Source organism: Argopecten irradians, chromosome 4 (genome assembly GCF_041381155.1).
Source record: "Argopecten irradians isolate NY chromosome 4, Ai_NY, whole genome shotgun sequence".
Taxonomy (NCBI): domain Eukaryota; kingdom Metazoa; phylum Mollusca; class Bivalvia; order Pectinida; family Pectinidae; genus Argopecten; species Argopecten irradians.
The window spans coordinates 30,737,719-30,746,074 of record NC_091137.1 but is presented as its reverse complement, the minus strand read 5'-3'; positions in this window follow the sequence as shown (position 1 = coordinate 30,746,074).

Sequence of the window (8,356 nt, the reverse complement as noted above, 5' to 3'; positions counted from 1 at the left end):
GGAGGTCTCGATATTCCTCGTTTTCATCTTCCTGTAGGAGATCGTCAGTCCACCTTCTTTCTAGAGTCAATGGAAGAATATCACACAGGACTCTTGAGCCTTTTCTGTAGTGAAGGAGCGGTTTGGCATTCCATACTTGCGGCATCCACACTTTGTGTAAAGGATGTATTTTTCCCACCTTCGGGGGATCCGGAGAAGGCAGTTTCCATCCGGGAGGAAGTAAGGACCATGCTTTTAAAGGGCGTGGTCGAGGGGTGCCTATTATGGACTACACACTCGGCTTCTATTCCAGAATATTTCTGATCCGCAAGAGGTTGGGAGCTTGGTGTCCCATCAACTGTTGTTGGTTGTAGTGTGATTTCTGCACTCTAGGGAAGATATGTTCACAACTATGTCGAAGAATTGCTAACGATACATCTAGTTCGGGAATCTGCGGATCGGAACACCCGATCCACAGGGTCTCTGCAGACTTTTTAGAGGATTATGCATTCCAATGCGGTTTGAATGGCTACGGACAACTCTACAGTGGTCGCTTATCTGGAGAGACAGGGACATCAGCTTACCTCCTTTGTGCCCTCGCTGTCCGTATTTCCGTATTATTCCTATCTATAAGGAAATGCAGTTAACAATTTTAGTCAAGCATTTTCCAGGAAGGGCGGATAATCTCCAGGCAGCGCCAGCTGGTTATGACAGAACGGCATCTATATCCCTCGACCTTTTTGCCTCTTTTCTCAATAGTCAGTTGTCAACCTTTGTGTCTCCGTGCCAAACCAAATGGCTTGGGCCGTGGACGCAGGGTTCTACAGAAGTTTCCGGGGTATTTTTGCTCCCTCTTTCCGATAGCGCCACTGTTGCCGCGACAACCCTGGTTTTCGGAGCTCTTGTCGTTTCTGGTGGCTCGTCCTCTGGTTCTCCCACCAAAAGCAAATGTCTTTCGTTAGAATCGGCCCCAGACGTTACCTTCACGCATGGACATGATTTCAGGAGTCCTAGCTCAGACAGGCTTTTCTTCGGATATGTCAGCTCTCATCGCCCGATCAATTAGGTCTTTCTCCTCTGCCGCCTACCAGTCACGCTGGAAGATCTTCTTTGATTGGTGTATCGTCAGGAGGATTGATCCGGTCATGGCCTCTGCCCAGCTGATTGCGAGTTTCATTCTCCTTGTTGTTTAGGGAGCGCAATAATGTACTATTGCAGGCTATCGCACAGCTATTGCCAGTGGGTATGATCTTCATTTCTTTGTCTGTCTTGATTCGGGGGTTCAATCTGGACAGGCCTAACGTCAGCTCCACAGTGGAACCTAGAACTCGTGTTAAAGTCACAAATGGGGGCTTCGGCTTCTAATGTGCCTTTAGGATCGGTCTCCATAAAGTTTTTAACTTTAAAGACTGTCTTCCTGCTTGCTGTTGCCTCAGGCCACAGGAGAAGTGATATTCATGCATTGTCTTTTCGCTCTTCGCGTATTTCTAGCGACTTCTTTGGCTCTCCGCAATAGGTCCTTGTACCAGGACATGATGTCTTCTGCCGTTTGGCGTGGTCAGTCTACTTTCACCTCCGGTCTCTGTCCTTCCACTCTGATGGACTGTTTTCCTTGGGCCCAGTTGTGGTGATTCAGTCTGTGACTGTTCTTCCTCAGTAGACATTATATACATATATGGTCTTTTAACATTATGCAAGCAGGTTTCACAATGGTGCACCTTTTTCCACGGGGAGGTATTTTCGTTTTTTCCTTTGTTCATTCAACCCTGTTTTATATTCTCTGCCTGGGGCCTGTCCCCTACATTTGCCATTTGACTGGGCTGCCTGGCTTCGGACTCTCCATTACGGTAAGACAAATTTGCGTACTAAAGTTATGGTAGCGTATTACTGAAAAGAAATTGAGGTTTTTCAATGTAAAACCAATTTACATGATGTAAAACTAACAATAACTTTATGGGGTTCCACCCTTCTGTCCTCATTCCCTTTCCTCCTCAGTCATTTGTCCTCGTGGCCACATAGAGGTTTTTAGAAAGGGACACCATTCTATATACTCTCGTCGAGTACGAAATAAAGTACGGTAGGGAGACGGGATTCTCAAATATAATGTTTTCAGGGCTATAAAAATTGGTGTATGTAGTGTATTTGAATTCTAAAGTTATGGTAAATATTATATCATGAAAAGTGGCTTAACATTGAAAAACTCTAATTTCCGTATAAAAGACTTCTTCTCTAAAACTTAGCACGATATATAACAAAAAATATTGCAAAGGTAGTATCTGTATGGGGTAAGGATACAAAATTATACAAAGGGTGTGGCTTATCCCCTTGGGCCTGAGGGGCGGGGCCAAAAGGGGTCAATGTGTTTATTTCCATATAAACGACTTTTCTCTGAAATTAAGTATGGGATAGTGCTCATATTGCGATGGTAGCATCCTTAGTGGGAATTCAAAATTGTAAAAATACTGGGACTGACTCTCTACCGTACGGCGGCGTATTAGGGCCACTGCAAAATTTGATTTATCTTGTACGTACAAGTTATAATCTTGTACGTACAAGTTAATATCTTGTACGTACAACTTAGTATCTTGTACGTACAAGTTACTATCTTGTACGTACAACTTAGTATCTTGTACGTACAAGTTACTATCTTGTACGTACAACCTAGTATCTTGTACGTACAAGTTACTATCGTTACTATCTTGTACGTACAACTTAGTATCTTGTACGTACAAGATACTGCAAGATAGTATCTTGTACGTACAACTTAGTATCTTGTACGTACAAGATACTGCAAGTTAGTATCTTGTACGTACAAGTTAATATCTTGTACGTTCACGTTAGTATCTTGTACGTACAACTTAGTATCTTGTACGTACAAGATAGTACAATGTTGAAACTCTCGGTATTAAAGAATGTGACTGGTTTACTGTCACAATCGCATCGCATGAAGCTATACGTATATTACGTACCCTTTGTTTAAGCCAAATGGAAAAAAAGAATACCTTGCGACATTTTGTGGAGTTGTGATGCTTTGATAAGTTTCCGAACATATACAGGGTGTCCCAAAAAACATGTCCCGACTTTGACGGATAATAAATTTTGCAATACTAAACTTTTTTTGAAAATTCAAAATGATTTGGAAAGCAGGAGTATCCAAATTTAACTTAATTGGGTACAAATTTACAGATTACATCGCCATTATGTGTGATGACGTCATAATAGAAATGATGATATCATCGATTATGTCATATTTTGATGACTTTCTAGCACCATGAAGATTCATGCTGAAGTTATTAAAATCTACAATGCGATCGGAAAATCCCATACTTACATTAATGAAATTTTATGAAAATGTCACCCAGGTATGCTGTCCATCTGCAGGAAGCAGATTTACAGAATTGTGAGGTGGTGAGGAATTTCTGGGTCAGAAGTCATCTTGTCATCGAAAAGAAGGGCGGACACCTCGTGCCCATTCTTTAACTGAAAGTTATTGATTTTCTGAACAAAACGCAAAATTAGCGAAATATGACTTTCTCTCGATTTTCAATATAAGTCTTCACAAGAAGATATTCGTCCGGATTGTTATATATCGTTGTACAGAGCAGATTACTACCTTTCTAATGGTAAATAGATCAAATTCCTCTGTCTACCAAAACCATTTTTATAAAGCGTCAAACTCGGGATATGTTTTTGGGACACCCTGTACATGTAAATGTTTATAACGGAGTAATAAATATGATCATCATTGGACAATTATTGATGTGTGTATATATGTCTAATAAACACAAAAAAAACATGAAATAATTTGTTTTGCCTTTGTTGTCTTTGCAATCAGTGCAATCAGTAACTCGTTCGAATTAGGGCATAATGCTTAGGATTTTTTTCGGAGGCAGTTAATTATTTTCAATACTAATATTCTGATGTAAAATAAATGCTCCAACATTTCCAATAATGGCACCAGTGTGAAGTATTTAACTTTAATTACTGAAGAAAATTACGAATTTGTTTTCTCCTCTTTTTAATAGATAAAACTTATCATTCATCGGAGATGTATCATATCCATTTTATCACTAAAAATATTTTATCTATAAAACAAGCGACTATACAGTTTCCTCGAAAGGAACTATACAGTGTCAGTTTCAAAATAATGCAAGTGACTATACAGTTTCAACTCATAATCCGGCAATTTCAAATTATGATTGTGAAAAAGATATTGTCCTCATTAATATATATTTATATTTTGAATATTGTCAAATAAGTTAATAAACCTGTGATCGTGCTTGAAGCAATGAAAAGTAGACAGACTATCTTTAATTACGAAAAATATCAGGCAGAGGACTCAATTCTGCGGTGATGAACAGCAGTTCAACTCAACTTGTATGTACAAGTACTAAGTTATACGTACAAGATACTATCTTGTACGTACAAGATACTAACTTGTAAGTACAAGATACTAAGTTGTACGTACAAGATACTAAGTTGTACGTACAAGAAAATAACTTGTACGTACAAGATAAATTAAATTATATAGTGGCCCTAATACGCCGCCGTACTACCGCTATTGCAAATCGTGGAGCCTGTTTTACTATTTCCAATTGTTTTTGTGACAATTACTTCATAAAACAGGTGCTTCCTTGTGATCTATTTTGTTGACTCATGGAAGGATATTCTTAACCAAGATCAATAGGTACAATATACATGTATATTTCAAAGGCAGTTTTGGTTTATGCTTGAAGTTCGATAAAATGCACATCAATTTAACAGAATATTAAAATATCAGAAAAATATAAATTTGAAATACTCTTTCACATAACAATAAAAATAAAAATAAATGGAGAAACATAATCTGGAAATCTGAATATTTCGAGGAAACATTGTTAGATTTAAATTTTAAAATAAAATCCTTTTACCATGGGGATTAGATAAAGATATCTGTAAAAATCGTATGTACTGGGCTTAAACGGTCTGTTGCCTAGAATTTCCATTTAATTTCAACGGAATTCCGGTCTCATTCATCAACGCCGCACGTCGCGCTATTGCATAACTTAACTCGGTCCTTTGGACCAGTTGAGCTAAAATGAGTAAATGCTATGGCAAGCCAATTTAAAATTTATTGAAGGAGCAAGGTCCATCCAGAATTTAATCGCATTATATAAGATATCTCATATTATTATATTCGATATCGGGCCCTTCGGGTCAGGTGAGCTTTACAAATGTCTATGCAAGCGATGGGTTATACGGAACTCGGGTCTGGTTCCTAGTTCCGTATAAGCTTAAACGGAACTCGGGTCTGGTTCCTAGTTCCGTTTAAGTTAAACGGAACTGAGGTCTAGGTATCAGATCCGTTTAAGAAAATCTGTGTTATAGAGATAAATTATATAAGTTGTATCGTTCCTGAAGCTCAGAGCTAGATTCCTTTATAACATATGTAATTTATTATCTTATAAGAGGTAGAAATCCTAATAAACGGAACTCGGCTCGTTGACCAGTATTTTTGTTAAACGGAACTCGGGTCTGGTTCCTAGTTCCGTATAAGCTTAAACGGAACTCGGGTCTGGTTCCTAGTTCCGTTTAAGTTAAACGGAACTGAGGTCTAGGTATCAGATCCGTTTAAGGAAATCTGTGTTATAGATATTAATTCTGTTCTGTATTATGAATGTAAGCTTTAAGTTCGATTCCCGTATATGATATGTAATTGAACATGCAATTAGAGGTAGAAATCCTAATAAACGGAACTCGGCTCGTTGGCCAGTATTTTTGTTAAACGGAACTCGGGTCTGGTTCCTAGTTCCGTATAAGCTTAAACGGAACTCGGGTCTGGTTCCTAGTTCTGGAGTCTAGGTGTCAGATCCGTTTAAGGGAATTTGTGTTAATGAAATTAATTCTGTGCTGTATTATTCATGGAAGCTCTAAGTTCGATTCCTGTATATAATATGTAATTGAACATGCAGTTAGAGATAGGAATCCTAATAAACGGAACTCCGCTCGTTGGCCAGTATGTTTGTTAAACGGAACTCGGGTCTGGTTCCTAGTTCCGTTTAAGTTAAACGGAACTGAGGTCTAGGTATCAGATCCGTTTAAGGAAATCTGTGTTATAGATATTAATTCTGTTCTATATTATTCATGGAAGCTCTAAGTTCGATTCCTGTATATAATAGGTAATTGAACATGCAGTTAGAGATAGGAATCCTAATAAACGGAACTCCGCTCGTTGGCCAGTATGTTTGTTAAACGGAACTCGGGTCTGGTTCCTAGTTCCGTATAAGCTTAAACGGAACTCGGGTCTGGTTCCTAGTTCCGTTTAAGTTAAACGGAACTGAGGTCTAGGTATCAGATCCGTTTAAGGAAATCTGTGTTATAGATATTAATTCTGTTCTATATTATTCATGGAAGCTCTAAGTTCGATTCCTGTATATAATAGGTAATTGAACATGCAGTTAGAGATAGGAATCCTAATAAACGGAACTCCGCTCGTTGGCCAGTATGTTTGTTAAACGGAACTCGGGTCTGGTTCCTAGTTCCGTATAAGCTTAAACGGAACTCGGGTCTGGTTCCTAGTTCCGTTTAAGTTAAACGGAACTGAGGTCTAGGTATCAGATCCGTTTAAGGAAATCTGTGTTATAGATATTAATTCTGTTCTATATTATTCATGGAAGCTCTAAGTTCGATTCCTGTATATAATAGGTAATTGAACATGCAGTTAGAGATAGGAATCCTAATAAACGGAACTCCGCTCGTTGGCCAGTATGTTTGTTAAACGGAACTCGGGTCTGGTTCCTAGTTCCGTATAAGCTTAAACGGAACTCGGGTCTGGTTCCTAGTTCCGTTTAAGTTAAACGGAACTCGGGTCTGGTTCCTAGTTCCGTTTAAGTTAAACGGAACTCGGGTCTGGTTCCTAGTTCCGTTTATTAAACGGAACTAGGAACTAGGAACTCGCAACCAACTTCAGCCCTCCATCTTGAAATGAACTTTCTCCAAAACCTGATTTAGGATGCGCAGGTTTAACATAGGCCGAAACTTGCCGTTTGGCTTTTGAACCATAAAAAACGACCTCGTCCTCGGGAACATATTCTATAGCACCTTTTTCTAAAAGGCTTTCTACTTCCTGTAGAATCACTTGTTGTAAGGCTGCCTTGCCTTGTACCCTTGTCTGCTTGATCCCTGTATCTGCAGGAATCTTGATAAATTGGAGTTTTAATCCTACATGGATAGTGTTCCTCACCCACTCGTCGTCCGTACTCTGCACCCACTCTCGACAAAACTGCTGGATTCTGGCGTCTACTGGCTGGTACAGAATCCTGGAAGCTATGGACGAGACCGAAAGGGGTGTGGACCCTGGCCCTTTTCCGGCCTCTGAAAGGATCCTCTGCCCTTTCCCTGGAAAGGTTCCTGCTGAGTGTCTTTGGGTCTCTCCTCCCGTTGCATATTGAATCCCAGCTGATGTTGTGAACGGGTACTCTGACTCGACTGACGCTGTCTATGCTCCGACTGTTTACTTACTTTTGCAGGTGGTGCTCCACTCCTAGACTTCTGATCCTCTCTTTGACGCTTGCCATACTTCAGAGCACTCTGTTGTCTCCTTAGCGTCGCATATGTTCTCTGCGACCGAGTGCAACACAAAATACTCCCTAGCAAATAACTGTGCGTTTGTGGTAGGAAGACAAAAGACGGCTTTCAGTCGCCTTGTTGACAAAATTAACCTCATTCAGATAAAGTGTACGGCGACCCAGAGTCGAATTCACCATAATGCGAGATGTAACATCAGCAATATACATAAAGACACTGGCTAGTGCCTGACGGTCGTATGATACAATCATGGTGGCGTATGAAATGGCCCGCAGTAGTACTCTGGCTCCAGAATCATTACGTGTTAAGTCTTTATTTACTTCCCTCAAGAGCTTGGACTTGAGGCAAATCTGACCCTGGTGACTGGGGGAACCAACCAGTCCTTCTTCAATATTAGAATCCAAGCGAGAGGTCTTCCCAAACTTCTCAAAATCTGTATCTGTAATCAGAAAAGCTTTGAGAAATTGCCTAATGTTTGACTCATGCAGGTAGGTATGGTGACCTCGTAAACAGGGGTTTTACTGTAAAAAACCTCATTCTTTTTAATAGGAAGTGTCCCGATTTCAGTCTGTTTTTGCCGATGTCCGCAACTCTTTTAAAAGCATTCGATATCACGTTAAAAATGGCGACCGTGACAGGTGATTTGTCTAGCCGACTTACGAACAAAAAACGGTAATCAGGCATGTCAATTATTTCATGGTAATCGCTAATTAATTAACACCTCAGTTACCTTACCATTAGACCCGGTCAGTGTGTATTTTGACTGGTTACCCACACAACGTGTTTTGGCTGCGTGACTTAGTAACAGCTA